We start from the raw sequence: 19,162 nt of genomic DNA on the forward strand, positions 1-19,162 counted from the left end.
CCCCTGGCAGACTTGGCCTTATCCCCTGAACGCTGAGTGGCATTTGGATGCTCTTTCAGAGCCCATGCAATAGCCACCGGCTGGCGCTCAATCTACCTGCCTTTGGGCTGACGTAGAAAACAAGCCGCTCCTCACACCCTATGCACGTTGGTAGCCAAGAACAGTACCATCCCCCTCCTGCCGTGCTCAGGTGTCTTTCCCATGTTTAATTCACAGAAGGGTTAAAGCAAGGTCTCTTACATCTCCTGGCTCGGCTGTACAGCCAGCGCAGGGCTCGCTCTTACAGGATACTTCCCAGCAGTTTGTCTTTGATTTTCAGCAACCTCAGTGATGAGGTTTCTCTCTTTCCCCTTGAGATGCCGTCCTTCAGCCCCAGAAACGTTGCTGTCGGGAAGCTGTGGCTAAACTTTAGCATCAGTTTGAATTTCAGGCTTTCACATCTGCTGCAAATGCCCCAGCACCTGGCCAGCCTGATCTCTCCTTTGGTACGACTGGGAATAGATCGCTAGGAACGCAGCGCTCCGCTGGATACTTCCCATGCAAACGTAGCCAGCTCCGTTTGAGAAGTCTTTTGACTCACTGATTCCTCAGAAACTTTCTTTTTATTCCCGGATGAAATACCTTTCTGGCCAACTCACACTCTCGTTCTTGCATTCGTGTTAGATTAGGAGCATTATTTTCCTCCATTTTCTCTGCCACTGCTCTCAGCACAGCTGGGTCCAGCCGGACAGTACGGACACTCCATTTACACTCTCCAAAGAAGCCAACGGGTTAATGTAAGAGAGAACTCCCCACCTCTCTTTGGAGAACGTGCTCCTTCCCTCTAGTCAAAGTATGTTCATCTAAATATCCTAATCTCAAAAGAAAAACAAATCCATTTTGGACAAATTAGAAATGTTTGAGGAGCAAACGTTTCCCTTAGTCCATTTTCACTGAAAATGACCGAACCCACTGCAGAATGCTGAATCCTTGTGGAAAATCTGCCAAATTTTGAAGAGAAATATTGACTGATATGAAGAAAAAGTTTATTAGCATCTCTTTTTCCACGGAAAACTAGCCTATTTTTGACCCTTTCTCCCTGCTTTATCTGCCTGAATGAAACAAACAGGCAAGCAATGAGCAGCAAACACTTCAGACTGATTTGTTTAAAATTCAAAGTTATTCCACTAGTTTCTAGCAGATTCCCCGTTTGCTGGGCTCTCTTAGTCAGAATCATGTGGAAGAAACAATGTGTGTTCCTATCAGCAGAGCTGTATTTTTAGAAGGGATGCAGAAAATAGAGGTAAGGTGGTGTTTCTTCAAGTAATGTATGGGCTTTCCAATGGTGCTCCCCTTGTTTTCTTATTTTGAATTTACTTTAGGATTGGAATACTGTGGGTCTGGACTTGTATTTGAACCCAACTGTGCCTATGTGATCTCTTTATAGTGCTTTTATTGTGGAAAGAACAAATGACACAGCAGAGTTAAATCTTCTGTCGTTGATAGTGCAGCTTGCTATTCTTCCAGTTGGGATCAAGCCAAAGGAATAACCATGTTTATCTATGCAATGCATATCTCTGAAATCTGCAGTTCACATTGCTCTGGGATCCAAACCCAGGTGATTTTATGACAGCTAATAACCGCTGTAATTAGGAACCTAATTAAATATCCTCTGATCTTACCCTTCTCAGAGTCGGTCGGCTCAGGGGGCTGGTTTGGATGCTCCATCTCACGCAGTCTCATACAGCAAGTAAAGCACGGATGATTTTTAGCATCCTTTGAAGTATGAGATACTGCTCATCAGTATCCCAGAGCTCGGAGATGAATAGACCAGCAGCATGAGCTGATGTGGCTAGTAAGTTCCTGCAAAGTATATTGGATGCGTTAAAAAAGTAAATCACCCAGAATGACTGAGCTAGAGAGAGAAGGGCAGGAAAGCTTCGCCACCTTCCAGCAGAGAAAGTCAGCGGTGCCTCAACCATCTGTAGCAGCGCAGCAGGCCATTTGTCAGGTTCGTGTTAAAATGACTCTGAGAAAGATCTAATCTGTGGCTGGGGGCGGGTGCTGAGGGTGCTGTACAGAAGGATCAGCGGTTTTGCCTTCACTTGGCAGCCAGGGTTACTCTAGCAGAAGAAATCAGTGCTGTCCGTGAGCCAAGGGAGCTCTCTGCATGACGCCATGCTGCAGGGGAACCCCTTGCTGCAGGGACCACGGGCAGCACTTCCCTCCTGCAAAGCACACAAGATGGGAGAAGCAGAAAGAAATTTAGGCAAAAATTCCCTGCCTGTACTGGGGGCTCTGCGACCTCGCACTGGCTCTCAGGGAGAGGTGGGTACCCGCAATGAGCTGGGCAGAAGTGGCTGTGGATCTGGAGGAACAGCACTGACACAGCCTTGGGATTATAGTGGGCAAATATCAAGGATGACTTTGGTTCACGAAGCCCCACTATGTTTTGCAACCCACGGTGCCGAGTAGCACACTTGTGCTGGCCACCCATGTCTGGCCACAGGGCAGTTGCCCCAGGCTTTGTAGCAGTCAGACACACAGCAACAGACCAGGGACCCTCAGAAACATTTTCTCCATTTCCAAGAAGCGAGGAGACTAATTTCTAAGAGATCAGGTGGAGTTATTTCCCAGAGAAAATCCTGCTTATCGCACAGTAAAATTTCAAGGTACATTGCTTGCGAACCAGAAACATCCGCAATCTTCTCAACCCTGCATCAAACTCTGGTACCCCAAATTCAGGCACTGTGCAGCTGATGTTGAACGGAGACCTCCTGCAGAGCCTGGATCTCCACTAGCCTTGGAAGGAGAGTCCTGATGATAACAGCTGGTCAGGTGACGCTTAGGAAGCAGGAAAAGCCGTCACCTGAATTCTGTAGAGGATGGACACTGCTTTTAGACACCGACTTTTATGAGAGGTATGGCCTTACTAAAAAACAAAAGACCACGATGGCCCAAATGCCTCACCTGGAGGATGTTCTATCTGGCTCAGGTTCGTTTGGAGGTGTGGTGTGGGTTGGCCTGTTTCTTGCTCTCTAGCCCTGCGAAAAAAATATTGTATCTGGATCCTACGTGGTGGTGAACGGACTTGGACAGCAGTGCACGGCGATGGAAAGCAGTGAGCTGGGAATATCTGTGTGTTGTCTTGGGACAGCTGTGGCATGTGGCCCATGGGTGCTTCCGTTGCCGGCCATGGGCCAGCCCCAGAGGAAAGTCTGGGCACCAGCACTGCAAAGCGTGGGGGTCTGGGCAGGACCCAGCCCCAGTCATGGTTTATTAGTAACCACGGAAGCCTCCACCATCCAAGGCATGTCCAGCCCTCCGCTTCTCTACAGGGAAGCGAGAAATGTGTTCTATTTGGAAAGAAAAGATCCTTCCACAGGCCAGTTTTAAAACCCACCTCATCCCAATCCCAGCAGCAAACCCATTTACTGTTGAATGGAGGTGAGCGGCGCTTGGCCCTCTTCCAGCACGGAGCTCAAAACACAACAGGCGCGTCAGTGCCTTTTGCTCACAGCTCTGTGCCCGTCACTAGGTCCATTTGTGGTTCTCATGCGCGCAGGAATGCAGTGACTCGGAGCTGTCCTCATTCCATGCTCATTACCTGGGTTCCTTATACCCGTACCTCGCAGGAGAAAGCCAACGAGTGAATTTAGTTTTCAGGCACAGCATCAACTTTAAAGACCTGAAAACCAACCTCCTCTACAGCACAAGGATACCAGTTCCCCCCAGCCTTTTGTCTGCCCTCGTTTAGCTGAGATACAACATCATCTGCCTCTGTTCCCAAGCGTCTCATAGTATATTTGGGATGCAGAGAGCACCCAATGCCATTCCCAAAATGGGAAAGAGAGGCAGGGACAGCAGTCACTCAGAGCCTTACAGAAATTCTGTTGCAGAGAAAGGACTTTCTACATAAAATGTCTAAAACTGTTGTGTTTAACATGGGTCCATATTCCTCTTCCTACCACCACTTCACTCCAGGGATCTCAGGCAAGCGAAAGGGGAACTGGGCAGCTCTTGCCCCTTCTGCTTAGCTTGCAGTGGTGGGATCTGTTACCGCAGGCTTGGCACTGTGGGCTTGAGTGCTCTGGCTGCTTATTCCTGGGTAACCAGAAAGATTTTGCAACCGTCAGCAGATTTTGCATTTGTCACTAGAGTGCCATCAGAAAGCAGTCTTTTTTCCTACCCAGTCTGGGTGAGATGAAAGGCTTCATATCCACCTGCCGTCTGCGGGCCCTTCCCTGGCTTCCCTTCAAGTCAGTCTGATGTTACACTTTGATAAATAACTTTTGATCGTCATCTCCCTCTTGCCACTTTCTTCACCTGGGATATTCTATCCTCTTTCCCCTGAAGAGGCACTCACATGATCTGCCTTGAAGTATTCGTTATCCCCTTGAAATTTGCCAGCTAATCCCCCCAGGCTCATCATCTGGAGGACACCTGCTCTCACACTCCATTTCTTGCCTGCCTTCTCCTGTATATCATGCAGAATTCCTGCTTCTAGCAAAAGTCTTGAATTTATTTTATGTTAGGTTTACTCAGGGTGTGATAGACTGTACTTCTCTCTTCCCCCTCAGGAGCAGAAGCCATTTGCTGTGATAGCTCTATCTTCTGGTGTCATTTCTGTGTGAATAGTCCCAGTGTAGCTCAAAAGCCACTTCACAGCCTCCCTGTTACTGCTACCCGGGATCGACCACCCAGGGAATCCTCTAGCCTGGGATCCCCTCTCTGACAGCGCACACCAGCAAATACATCCAAGAATCTTCTCGGTGGACGGTTACAGAGTAGCCTACAGCAGAGTGAAGTTCTCTTGATGTTTGCCTGATATCTTGAAGAAGAACTTATTTCTCCCAGAGAGGAAAAGAACATGAGACTCATGTTCTCCTTTCCCTTAAATACATCCAGTCCCCACTTTCAATGCTGCCAAGGCCTTGCCTTTTATTCCCAGGAGCCCCACAGGTTAGTGTGAAGGTAGGGATTTCCTTGTGCAGGATTTCAATCTCTTGCCTTTCAAATTTCCTGAACGTCCCTTTGTCTCCTATTACGAGATCACAAGAAAGTCCATCTCATTTACGTTTTTAGGACAAAGAGACCAATTTTTTCCTATTGCAAAAAGTAGTTTTCATGTCCCAGAGCATGCTTGGAAACACAGCCCACACAATGGGTAAGGAAGGCAGATACTGCATGGAGACCCCTTACCAAGCCTGCTGCCTCGTCGTGCCCTCCCTTCCACCCAACATGGGGCTCAGGTGTGTGCTGATCTGGCAGCTGCCTGGCCACCAGTGCTGTCTGCCAGCAGGTGACTTCAGCCAGTCCCTAGAAGGCGTCTTGCAGAAGCATTGCCAACTGACTTGGGGTTGAAGGGAGGAATGAAAATAGAGCTCTGCGCAGCGGTGCAGGACATGATCTCTAAAGCTAGGTGGGGATGAATAGTATCAAGAGTAGGAGTAGGTGTGATCAACACATTCCGGGCTCCCCTGGGCTGCAGACTCTGCCAAATTCAGGAGTTCCCCTACGAGTACTGGGGAAGGCAGGAGCTTGAGGAAAGCGTGCACTCTCTGGTGCCACTCATCTGCTCATCAGAAGCCAGGTGGAGGGACACTGCTGCGGCAAGGGTTGGCAATGGATGTACCCGAAGCCCCAGTTCTGGCAAGCAGTCCCTAGCATGCTTTCAAGAGTAGCTTTCCATGCTCTTTAAGGCCCATTGTGCCTGGCTCTGCAGCACACAGTGCATGGCCAGCTCTCCTACATCTCAGGGCTATGAAAATGATGGTCAAAAGGCTGGGCAAGTCAAAACGACCCTGAGGAGCCTGGTGAGGTTTGATCTCGGTGCGTCAAGACGTGGACTGGAAGCTGGATAATAACACGCTGACAGATGAAATCCTCAGAAGGGGCCAAGTGCAGCTGCCCACCACAATACGCCTGCTGACAAGAAGAGCTGCACTCCAGCTGAGGTTTAGAGAAGCATGAAGGGGAGAGGGTGTCCTGCTGCCAAATAACATTTTTGCAAGCAGGCTAAGGAGAAATGGAAGCCAGCCAACTGCGTGGGAGCAGACAGCCACCGGAGAGGCACAGCCTTGAGCTCTGTCTGTTGGTGACATGCACCAGGGCACATGGTGACGGCAGCGGTGGGATACATTATGTCCCTGACTCCTGCTGGGGAGGAAAATGCTGAGTTCCTCAATGCTTAAGTCTTGCTAAAAGCCATATTTCTCTATTAAAGTCACCTTCAGGGAGATTGCAGATGGAATTTCTGCTGTATAGCCCCTTGTCAGGCTTGAGCTGGTCAAAGACACTGGGCTTTGGGAGGGCATAGAGGGATTCCCCTCATTTCGGTATCTGCAGGAAGGAGCGTGCTTAGACCAGGGATGATAAGGACCCATCCCCAGGTCATGGAAGCCCTGCCCTCCTCAGCTGCCAGAGCAACTCCTTTGCACCGGGACTCCAGAGTTTTGGGATCTCCCTCCATTGCTTTTCCATTTTTAGGGAGTCTGATGAGTATTAGTGTCTTTAGCCTCTCTGGGTAGAGCTGAAACAAGAGGAACGGAAGGACAATCCGTAAGTATCATGGATTCTGGTTAGAAACAGCACACTGGAGGTCATTCTCAGGAGACTCTGTCCTTGTCAGGATAATTTCAAAATCACAATGGTTTTGGCAAGGAGAATGTGAAGTCCAGAAAGCTGAACTTTTGAGCCCTCCATCAGTGGCTACAAGATTCACTTTTCAGTTATGCATATATTTTCCCTACACAATCTCTGACAGGTAGAGAGAGTAAGTTGTTATAGCTATTTTTTACAGACAAGGAACTAAGCCTAAGAGAACTAAATGTCTTCTCTAAGGTTAATGGAGCCATTTGTGGCATTACAGAAAACTGTATGGAGTTCTTGATGCTGCCCAAGACATCAAGCCATCTTTCCTCTAACCAAACCTGAGTCCTGACAAATGGTTGCACAGGCATGTATTTTTCAACCTGTTTTCTTACCCTTTTCATATTTTACAGAAGAACTACAGGTAAAACATAAGCAGAAGTAGCCTGAATTCAACTCTCCTGGCATAAATTACACTGGCGGCAATTTGACTTTAACTCCCATCTGTACTGTCGTGCCCCTACCCACAGGCATGAGTCACACTAAGCAATAAATAATAGCTAAATCCTTCTTCTGCCTCGACAGGTGATATTGAGGATTTTCTCTCTGCGTACACCTGAGCTATGGTGTTATAGCCTGATGATGTATTGTAGCTATTAATTTTGTGAGATGAAGCTTTTTCATCATTAATGTCCAACCTGAACACAAGAATTTTTTAGGCTGTTTGGCAAAAATTTGAGGCAAATGCGCAGCCTTCTCCTTGCTATGAAGTGGTATGACTAATTGCTTCCCCTCGCCCCCCCCGCCGCCTTCCTTTTACTGGCTCAAGGCAACATTAGTTTCCAAGACTTGGGACTCCAGCTCCTGTCATGACTTCTCCTCTCCCTTCCTTTCTGACCTTCACCCTCCCACCCCCTGCCTTGCCCTTCCTCCTTTGCCATCTCATGCTCCGCTGTTGCTTTCTCTCTTTCTTTGGCTCCCGCAGTGTCTGCTCCTTGTTTCAGTGGTTTCCTCCTGTCCTGCTCTTCCTCTCTTATACAACACAGGCATGAACATCATTTCAGAAGACTGTGAGACAGTAGATGACCCGTGGCATAGCTGAGAACCGCATGACTTTGAGCTGTCAGGATACTGCCCAAGCTTAAGGCTCTGTGTAAATGAGCTGCTGTTGCATGGATCTATCCTAAAGATTCCTGCAGAAATAAGAAAGGAATATGGGATGCTTGGGATAAACCACTGCAAAGAAATCCACCTTTCCATAATGTTAGGGGGCCCGCTGCATGTGCTCAAATTAGCCGAAATCCTCTTCTGCTGTATAGTGCACAAAAAAACTGCCAGGGGCTCTTTTGAGTTGAAAGTCTCCATATGGGTATAAAACACGAGTATAAATTTAGTGTTGCTATATGTGAGGTCTCATGTTACTGTTAAGTCAGTGCCAACATATTCCGGGCCCTAAGGCAATTTTAGTTTGTGCATCTAGTCCGTGAAAAAAAAATATATAATCTATTTTTGTGATTTTCTGCAAAATGCTCGTTTCAAAAGCAGGTTCTTCAAAGACCTGGCAATCTGAGATATTCAAGGTGCAGTCTCCCAGCTAAGGCAGGCTTTGCAAATTGCCTTCTTACGGAAGAAAACATCACTTTGTGGGCATGTTTTGTTTGTGCTGCAGTGATATATGTGATGCACATAGTCAATTTGATAACCAGATAATGGAATCTGTTGAATGATCCTAGACGCTACAAAGTTCAGGTCTCCTCAGTAGTGTTTCATATCCAAAAAATGGTCAAACTAATCAAAGTGCTAGGAAAATGGATGGAGCAAAAGCAATTGCTCCAGTATTTTCCCTCCTAAATAACCTTGAAAGGAGTCTCAGAGTGAACATCTCTTGAAATCTGCTGCTGCTTGCACTTGTATTTCTCCACAGGCAAGGTGCATAATGAACAGTGGATTTGCAATTTTGAAAGCTCGTGTGGCCACAAAGCAATTGTATTGGAGGGCTCCTGCAAAAAAAAAAAAAAAAAAAGAAAGAGAATCACCCCTCTTATTTGATCTCAGTCTTAGCAATGTAATAAACCTGCTCCTTGAACTTTATCCTTGAGTAGCCCTGAAGGGAAACGTAAGTAACAAACCTATTAAAGAGCATGATGGAAGCATAAGGTTGGCTGCAACTGCGACAGGCTGCGGCACGGGGGATTTCTTGGAATGAGCCTGAATTCCGGCGTGGCCGGTGCCTTGGTACATGTCCCAGGAGCTGGCAAGCAACCGCCTCTAGAGACTGATGCCTGAGCATCCTGGGCTGGGAAAGAGCTGCTCCCCACCGCAGGAACAGTTCCCTGCAGGGAGATCTCTCAGCCTGTGGAAACGTCTTCGCTAGAGCCCTTTCTTAATACGCTCCCATTCCATGGTGGAAAGCAGGAGGCAACAGCCCTGCAAGGGCTGCTGTGGGGTGCATTAAATGATTTTCCCTTCTGCGTCCGGTCTGTGGGGAGGCTTGTTGGTCCCCCAGCAATGGGAAGGTGATCCCAGACAATAAGAGTATCTGAAACACCGCAGTCATTTCCCATTTGAGATAGGAGATGATGAGACATTGCACCCTGGCCACAGCAGTGTGATAACTCTGGGAAAAGAGTGATTTTGGGGCACAACACACTGAAGACACCTTGACTGCATGGAGCCAAAGGAGAAGGGGAGCTTCAGGCTTCGGCAAGGCAGAAAAGAGGGAAGGACAAGAGCAGGGAGTACCGGGGGGCATGGGGAACAGACAGAGCAGACCTTGACACTGCTCTATTAGCTAGAGACAGGAGAAAGAATGAGGTATTTAATAAAGATACTTGCTCAAATAAAATTCCTTCTGGAAGACAGCAGTATTTAGAAATCACTCAGGTTTGTGTCTGCTTTCATGACTCTGTCACTGGAGCAAATCTATTCATCACAGCCATGTATTAATGAATTAGTTAATTAAGTGGCTCGTTATTTAATAACACAGATTGCAAGTGTGATGAAATAAAAGTCCCCTTTGTAGCTAGAGGCACATCTTTGCCAATAAGCTAAGCGGTTCATAGTTAATCAGGCGCGTTTGCTGTCTGACAGGCAGAATTTGCTGAATTGCAGGCGGTTTATTTCCAAGGTTATTGCTTACACTCATCTCTGGGAGCATGTGAGGGCCTCCAAGCCCAGTAAGGTTAGACCTAATAAACTGTCCAAGGGCAAACACACATAGAAACGCTCAAACTCATTAGAGGGCACTAGGGCACCATTGTTTCTGAATCAACACTAAATTACCTATCGGTTTATGCTGCCAGGTGCAATGCTGATAGAGATGTTGCTTTATTAATAAGCAATAAAGCCACAAAGACTCTAGCTCTCTGTGATATTTAAAAAGGCAAGGAGATAACAGAAACGTGGGCTGGATGTTTGGCACTGGTATGGCGTCCCCAGGTGATCTGGGGAAAGCTCCTTGATTTGCATCTACATCGGGACATCTCGGAGTATTCCTTGGTATCTGGGCCAGGGTTTGTGTCTCAGCTCCACATTCGGAAAAGATTTGTGGGGCAGCAATGCTCACTTTTATCTTGGCCATCGTGTCAAGGATAGCTGGAGTGAAGGCTGGAAGGAGGCCTTATCTGGCTGGTCTACAAGGGCCACCAAAGTATGGGGGACGGTGCACAGAATTTCCATTTCAATGCTCAGATGAAGCTTTAGTCTCTCTCGGCCTCAGGTCATGATGCGCGAAACAAACCTAGGAACTTTTCCCAGCCTTGCATGTAGGCTGCTTAGGTACTACGGTAGTGGGAGAGGAGAAGAGGGAATAGATATCTAGGAAAGGTTTAGAAACCATGAGTATTTTCTCAGCTAAAAGATTGTTAATCTCAGGAAGATGGCCAAATTCCAGTTCAGGCATATGCATTTCTAAGTTGTCTTTGGGTAAATTATCATCTCCACAACACTCTGGCACTTGAAACCAGACACTCTTTTCCCACCAGTCCTCCTGCTGTGATTCTCCCCCATTCCTCCATGGTTTTGTTCTTTTCCCCTTCATCACCTCCCTTCTGACTAAGCTCTCGGCTGTGATTTCTCCCTGCTTGTGCTCCTTGAAGCAAGTCTGTTCATTATTTATTAGCTACCATACTCTTATACCATCTGTCTCAACTCATTATCCATATTCATCTTGTCAAATTGACCTTTTGTGGCCTTTCTCTGGAATTCTAATGTGTCTGTAGTCTGTCCCTCCTTATACAGCTTTGTGCTGCTAAGCCATTGCTTTCCAACTCCTACTGTTAAATATTCCTCTCTGTCTCACAAACACCCAACTTGCTAGTCTGCGTCCTTAATTTCAGAAGAGCTGTTTATTCGGCTTGACTGGTGCTTGTTCCTCCTTTCATCTGCTACACGTTCTCGTTGTGCCAGCTTGCTGCAGCACATACTGTCTTAGATATGACCTTTAAAGCATCTGCGCCAACAGAATATCAGGCTTTAAGTTATAATCTCCCTTTAACAATCTGTGGGACTTTCTGTCCCTTAGTTCATAATGTAAAATGGTGGATTACAAGTTAAGTTCAGCCCACAGCCACTTTGCTGTGAAAGTCACCACCACAGTTGGGCACCTCAATACGAGGGAGATATGGAGGTGCTGGAGCGAGTGCAGAGGAGGGCAACGAAGCTGGTGAAGGGCCTGGAGAATAAATCTTATGAGGAGCGACTGAAGGAGCTGGGACTGTTTAGTTTGAGGAAGAGGAGGCTGAGGGGAGACCTCATCACTCTCTACAACTACTTGAAAGGCCATTGTAGAGAGGTTGGTGCTGGTCTCTTCTCACAGGTAATTAGCGATAGAAGAAGAGGGAATGGCTTCAAGCTGCAACAGGGTCAGTTTAGACTGGACATTAGGAAAAAATTCTTCACAGAAAGAGTGGTCAGACACTGGAATAAGCTGCCCAGGGAGGTGGTGGAGTCACCATCCCTGAATGTGTTTAAGACTCGTTTAGATGTGGTGTTAAGGGATATGGTGTAGGGGAGAACTTTGTAGAGTGGCGTTGATGGTTGGACTCGATGATCCCAAGGGTCTTTTCCAACCTAAATGATTCTATGATTCTATAAGGCGTTTTAGTGCTCGAAGTGGTGGAAACTAGAAATCTCCCCCAGTGCACTTGGGATGGCATGGGATGAAAAGAAAAAGTGTAATGGCATCAGAGCGGTACAGACAGATTCTTACTCAGCATCAGGATAGTTCAGGCGAGCACAACTGAACAATTTGTCTTCATACCACGTCCAGCTCTGCCCCCGAATTCATATTGTAAATGCCTCATCTTCAAACATCATAGCTTCTCTTCACAGAAAAATTTATTGCTGTAGCAAAGTAATCCAGGACTCCAGGACCACATTACACTGGAGGTATTTTACCATGGTGGAACAAAACATACACAGTATGCACCTACACACAAATGCGTAAAAACCACCACAGATCAATAGAGATTATCCAGAAACTGTAAAATGACAAGTTCAATAGACTCCGTAGCAGAGAATTTTGAACTGAAATGCTTTCTCTGTTAAATAATTAATCTGATCTGCTGGTAACACACTAAATTGCCTGAGCTCCGTTTTCCCTGTATTTCTGAATATACCAGGGCTGCATCAGCACCGACCTTCCAATATCTACAGCGTGGGCAAAGTGAATAAATGAGTCCTGTCCCAGAGACCCCAGCAGCATCTTGGAGCAAATCAATGATTTTTGCACCAAACAGAGGACTTTAATCCTACGTGTCCTACCTGTGCTGTAGGGGAGCAATCATTAGGTGCCATCTGTGCTGCCGAAAGCCAGTTCTTTGAAACAGGTGAATTCAAGTCGATGACTTTCAAATATCTTGGCTCTTCTGTTCACTCACAGCCACTAACAGGGAATCTGTGGCACAGATAGCTTGCTTAATAAGCTCCATGGAGAGTTTTTGAACCTGTGTTACATAGCTATCAAATAACTTCTTAATAACAAAAACGAGTCTCAGGAGAAACTTGTTTTTATCCTTAGTTTTTCACATAATGCAGCACTCTCCTCTGAAGCCACAACAAAAGACACCTCTTTATCCAGAGTTCAAAGCAAACTCTTTTGAAGGTAAGCCCTGCTACAGACTTTGATTTTTAAATCTCTTGTTGTCCAGACCCAGTTAGTCTCCTAGTCTCCTGTAAGTATGTGCAGCCACAGTTGATTGTTGTAGCCATTAACAAGTAACTTTGCACTTGAAAACCATCTATTGACATGCCCACGCATATGGCCATGGTGGCTTTGGTAGTAAACTAGCTCCTTTTTGCTTCTAGCTACCATATCACTGATTAAGAAAACTCATATACATGCCTTGATTTTTCTGACCAAGAGCAGAAGAGAGACCTAAGGAATTACATCTGGCGCTGACATTCCTCCAGATGCAAGACGTTTCCAGCCTGGGACTGCAATATGTTCCTCTCTCAAGAATACTTGATGTTGCAAGGACAAATTGTATTTCCAGTCTTGTGAGAATGAAGAAGGAAAGGGAGGAATCAGAAGGAATTTAATTCATAGTGGTGTATATAGTGCTCCCTTACCTGTCTACAATCATATATAAACTTGCAAACCAAGGGCTGACCTGTATTTCCACGATAGAGACCAGGTCTTCAGCTGATTAAATCACACCGATTCACTGGCCGGTGTTCAGATCTGAGAGCATCCTACTGAAAATTCCCCAGGGACTCATTTCTCATCAGCACCGTGTGATTAGGATATTTGATGGAAAGGCAAAGTAAGGAAAACGACTGCTGAAAACATGCAAGAGGTCTGACCTATCTAGGTACAACACTCCCTTAAAAAGAAGTCAATAATTTTTTTGACCGAGTGATGTTCCCTACAGCCCTCTTCTTCCAAAACTGTTGCCGAGTCCTGTGCTCTGAGACATTTCTCCCTGTCTATTATTTTGGCAGTGAAATAGAGTTGCAAAAAGCCAAGCACGAATTAGCAAGGATTAAGGCTGAGCTCTAACAGAGGTGGCCTGAGATGGGTTTATAATCCTTAGATATGAAGGCAAGAGCTGCTGTTGTTACTAAGCAGTAGGTGTCTTTTTTTTTTTTTCCACAGTCTGTGGATCGATAATATGTCAGGGCTTCTGTGCTTTGCTGACCATTTCCCCCTTTATTCTCAGCACAATTTGGACCATTGATCTCTGTCCCTGCTCCTTGACCTCTGATTTCATTTGGTTTCCACCTCTCTGCATTAGAAGCCTCCTCATTTCCTTTTTCTAGCTTCACTCACATATACATATTCTCTCCAGATCTTGCCGCTTTTCCCTCTGCAGGATCCTTGCCAAGAACCCAGCCTTGCCATCTGTCCAGGAAAACGATGATACTGCTCAGCTCTCTTCTGGATGTTGAATCGTGTGGCTGCAGCAGCAACATTAATGTTAGCAAAAAAAAAAAAAAAAAAAAGAATAATCAGAGCCCTGTGGAAGAAAAGCCCTTTTTTGCCTCACAGCACAGAGGTCAGATGCTTTTAGTCACGTGCATATACTGGCAGGATTATTGTTCCTATGTTATATTTCTCTATATTGCCTTCTTAAAGATGCACCTGAGAAAACATTATATCCATGAGAGTAAATTGGAGTGTTTCTGATGCAACTTTTGTTGACAAGAAAATGACAGTTTCTCAAAACCTGAATTTTTCAGGAGGAAAAAAAAAAATAAATCAGTTTCAACAAATGTTTCTAATAAAAAAATGGATCAAGCAGCTGACATGCTGGCATTTCTTAAATTAAATGTTTGTTTTTCAGTTTTAAACAACTCTCCGTGCACTTTTTTTTTTTATGCCAATGAAAAGGGCAACCTTTTACAGTATAAGATGAAATCTTTTTAATGCATCTGATCTGAAAATAAGGTTTTTATGAATTGTAGAGTTGCAGACAAATGTTTTAGATTTTTTTTTTTTTTTTAATTTATACTGCTTGGAAAGAGGGGAAAGTTTTAAAAGTCTCCTGAAAGAAAACAGCAGTTTTCTTGGTTAAAAAAAGGCTAGACTGCAAGACTTCAGTGAAAATCTGACAACGGCTCTGGGCAGACCATTTACTTTTCCTGGGCCTCAGCTGTGAAGCAGGGAGCACAGGGACTTTTCTCCAATTTCTGGTTTATTTAGGCTTTTGGGGGCACAAGTTGCCACCTATTCACATAGCCACAGCTGCAAGGGGTTTGAGCAACTGATCTGCAATTCACACCAGGGGAAGGGTGGGCTGTTCCCATGGGCAGTTGGGAGGGACACAAAAATGCCACGAAGCCGAGGGACAGACCCAGGGGTGCTCAGCCTGCACCTCGCCTCCGTCTAGCAACTTGGCGATCAGACTTTGCCGCAGTATCCAGCCGGTCTAGTAATATTTGTCCAATTGTTGGCTGCCTGAAATCCAGGATACTGCTCCCCTCAGAGCTGTAAGTTGTTAAGCGTCTCAAAAATTTGGTCCTTTGCGTGTACAAATGGATCCATTAATTGCATCCTCATTAAGAGTCTGAGATTGGAACTTCACAAAAACCTATCATCTGCAGCATTTCTTGTCTCCTCTCAGTAAGGAGTTTCCTCTCAGGATTTTTTTTTTTTTTTTTTTTTACAGTCAGCTTTGTGACTGCAGAGAGTCCTTATGGTCACTGTACGGTCTGTGCATCTTCCCATTGCTGCCAGCAGAAAGCAGCTCTGGGGGTGAAGGTGTTTTGCTAAAGGAGTTGTCCTTCAGGCAGAATATTGAACTGCTCTGCCATCTGTTTTACAGGGATTCTTCCGGTGAATGCTAAAGATCCCTTGAAAGCATTTTTATAGCATCCCTGTATGGCTCCTTACCCTTGGCTTTCGTATAACCTCCCCCTTCAGCTGCTGACTTTGAGAGCTTCCCCTTTCCGAGCACGCAAAGGCAATGAGAAGGATCTGGAAGCTGAAGCTCCTGGCCTTGGCTCTCCCCCGCTGCATGCATACACCTGCCCACGGCTCCCTTCAGCTCCGGCTCCCACAAAGCAACAACCTTACTCTCTTTACTTTTCCAGAAACTCCCTCGTGCCCCCAGATTCACTATATTTCATAAGAAATCACCCCTCCCTGACTGCCCTGCTCACTAATTTGCTATAACGTCTGCTCTGTGATAGAGCTCAGCTCTAACAAGTCCTGGGGTCCTCAGCTCTCTTCGTTTGGTGCCAGATACAAGGAACTCACCCTCACCTGCATCCCCTCCAAGCTCTGCTGCCTTTCGGCCCACAGTTTGTCACCTGAGCGTGCCAGGCACCTCCCTTACATGCTCTTTCACAGGGGCAAACACATTTGTTAAGCTGCTCTTCTTAAAGGTCCCTTTTCCTAGAGCAGATACTGTTTCTGTTATGAGTATATCCAAGACTTTAGGTTACTATTTGAAGTTGCAGAGCTCAAATGACTGAATTCCTGGCTAAGTATGCAACATCTGAGCTGACTAAAGAGCTAAGGAGTGCAAGAAAACCGCAAGGTGAGTAGTGTGTATTAAAGAGTTGCTGTTAAATAAATCAGAGCACGCAAGATGCAGGACTAAGTGAAGGATGCTCGCTAGCATCAGGATAACTGATGAGATAGAGACTGTTTGGTGTGGAAATAAGATTACTGTAAATGTCAAGTAGAATATAGAGGAAAAGCTATAGTGCAAAAATTACTTAGAGGGGAAGAAAAATCAAGGTAATGTGCTGAGAAATAAGTACTGTGCTATGGAGAATTACAAAGAAACTGTATTCCCAGGTACTTTAGTGGTTTTTGTGCCCCAAGCTGAGTTAACTGGGCTACTTTGGGGAGACACAGAAGGAGACTTTCCTGCCTCTGCCCCTCCCTCCCTGGCAGACCCTGTCCGATGGAGCTTTACATTTGTTGTGTGTTTAAACCTCACTTGAGCATCTCAGAACGGTAGCTGTCAGTTTGAAAGGGCCCAAGGTTGTAATAGGCTGGATGTAATGTGTATATTTCTCTCGAGCTCTCATGCATCGCTCTGAAGTGTAATTATAGCAAGCCAAGCCTGCAATCTTTATGAGAAGTCATGATTTAGCATCTAAATGCTAAATGGGGCTGCTAATATGAGTAAGTGCCACTCAGCTTGAGTGAAAGGGTGTTAAAGAATCAGGTCTAGAGTGAATCAGCCTGTGCATATGTGGTAAAGAGAGGAAACAAGTAGTGTGAAGTACTAAAGAAAAGCATTCTAGAGTCCTAAGTTACAGCCTGCCTCTGGGTACTGCCTCTTCTGCTAGGGTGATCCCAGAAAATATCCATCCTACACACTGAATGGGAACCCAGTGACTCTCATTTGCCATGACCTTTTTTCTGAATTACACAGTGGCTGTCACTGGTCTATGGGACTCTTCAGCTCACGTCGTTATTCCCTATGCTGCCCAAGATGTAAGTGGTCTTGTATGGTAAATAACAAACTTTGTGTATCAGTGGAAGAGCATGGATGCTTCAATAGGTCTTTTCTAAGTCCGTGATCTTCTTTGGTCCTGTTATCGTAGGAGGCAGAGAGCCCAGCTTCCCACCTTAGCGGCTTTTTAATAGGGAACGAAAAGCTTTCCCGTGTTTGGTCTTCAAGAACATGCTTTCACATTTTGTAAAAGCTGGTTTAAGGCTAGGGGTAAGGTCTATGGAGACCTGGAATCTGATCAGTTCTGTTACTGATCATTAGTATTCCTTCATTTCCTAAGATGAGTTTTCAGTCTACTTTTGTAGCAACCAGAAAGGGACAAATACAGTGCGGTCACTGCGCTTCCCGCTCCGACGCTTGAGGTGCTTTGGAACATAACCTGCCAATGCATGGTGTTTAAAGACTTCCAAAGCAAGGTCTAATGTTCCTTAGCACATATTGTTCTTTTTCCTTTTTTTAAAAAAACCGGCTCCTTTCTCTACTTGTCAAAAGGAAATATGTCTCTGTGGAACTACATTTTTACTGCCTTGGAGAACATGATGTTCAGTGATGACACAAATCTTTGTGTAATCAAGAAAGTTACTTCAAGACTGGAAGGTTCTGAGACTCAAAAGCGGTCTTGGATTTTTTAACCATTAGTGGTGACAGTCCAGCATTGAAACAAGAGCTGTAAAACCCACTTAAGTGCTTCTGATGGCTGTCGAATGGTTTAACTCCCCTGCACATTAACTCCTCCATTGTGGAAGCAAATGCTTCTCTTTGCTGCTACCTGCACTGTCGTCTCCTGATCTTTCTAACCTGATCAAAATGCATTTGGGATTTTTTAATTATTTTATTTTTTTTGCTTTATTGATTGCTCTTTTTCAGCCCTGGCAGAATGCCCTGCTGCTTTTTTAACTTCATGCAAAATGCATTGTGTGATTCAGCATAAAGAAAGGGAAGAGGAAACACGTTGGATGCAGGGACAAATGGCAGAGGGGTCAGGGAAAAGGAAGATGCTCTGGCAGGGCCTGCAGAGGCCATGTCGTAATTATATGCCATAAATATGTATAGGTAGCTAAACAGAAATGCAGGGGAAGCTTTTTATGAGTTTTCTTGGAGTAGCTCCCATGAGCAGCAAAGGCAAGGCATAGCCATGACTCCGTGCAGAGAAGTCAAGTCTCTGCCCTTTCCGTACACTGAACATTTGGGCACCACAGAATCACAGAAAGTGAGGAAGGGACCTTAAAGATCATCTAGTTCCAACGCCCTGCCCTGGGCAGGGACACCTCCCACCAGACCAGGCTGCTCAAAGCCCCATCCAGCCTGGCCTTGAACACCACCAGGGATGGGGCAGCCACGGCTTCTCTGGGCAACCTGTTCCAGTGCCTCACCACCCTCACAGTAAAGAATTTCTTCTTGATATCCAATCTAAATCTCCCCTCTTTCAGTTTGAAAACGTTACCCTGTGTCGGTACCAACATCCACATATATACAGACACGTGCCTGCCCATGTCATTTGGTAGCTCATTTACACTTTAGTTAGGCAAATAGCTCAAAGTTTAAAGCAAAGTCCACATTTTGTGCATGCCTACGCTGTGCTGGCTCCTCTGGCGTGACTCGACTCCGTTTCCCACACGAGTCTCCTTTCAAGCTCCTTGTCTACAGCTGTGTGCCGTAACAAATGCAGAACACTGGAGAGCCAGCTGGCTGAAAACTGCTTGAAAAATAATGGAAATCAGGTGTCCAAAATGAGAATGTGTTCAGATGTGACTTGGCTTCCCTTGGTTTTCCCTGCGGAGAGCAGTGATTCCATATTAGCTTTGTTTTTGCTCTCTGTGAAAATCATCCTCCGTTCATGGTTAGATATGGGAAGAACAGAGCTTGGTGTGACTTTTGGTGACTTTATCTTGGCAGACACTGCGTATTAGTTGTACATCTGTCATACAGACGGAGAGACGCTAGGGAAAGAAAGAAGCCGTTAAATAAAATTAAGTTTGGGATCTGGATGAAAAAGCAAACCAAGCTCGTATTTTGTGCCATTATGGTGTTAGCCAGTTGTGGGTACCAGGGGAGAGCGCGCTCTGGCTAGATGGATAGAAACATATTTAGCAACCTGAGAGCTCTGTTCCAGCAACCCAGCCCGGTACTGTTCTGCTCCCTGTAGAAACCAGTACCGCGTGTGGGAGGCAGGACTTCTG

The 19,162-nt window shown here is 45.7% G+C and overlaps 1 protein-coding gene across 2 annotated transcripts in view; it reads left to right on the plus strand.

Moving 5' to 3' along the window:
• The window catches only part of SV2B (synaptic vesicle glycoprotein 2B), a 70,044-nt gene that overhangs the window by 17,833 nt on the left and 33,049 nt on the right, over window positions 1-19,162 (plus strand). The gene's annotated exons all lie outside the window — the stretch shown is intronic.

The sequence above is a fragment of the Chroicocephalus ridibundus genome, chromosome 9 (assembly GCF_963924245.1).
Source record: "Chroicocephalus ridibundus chromosome 9, bChrRid1.1, whole genome shotgun sequence".
NCBI classification, from domain to species: Eukaryota; Metazoa; Chordata; class Aves; order Charadriiformes; family Laridae; genus Chroicocephalus; species Chroicocephalus ridibundus.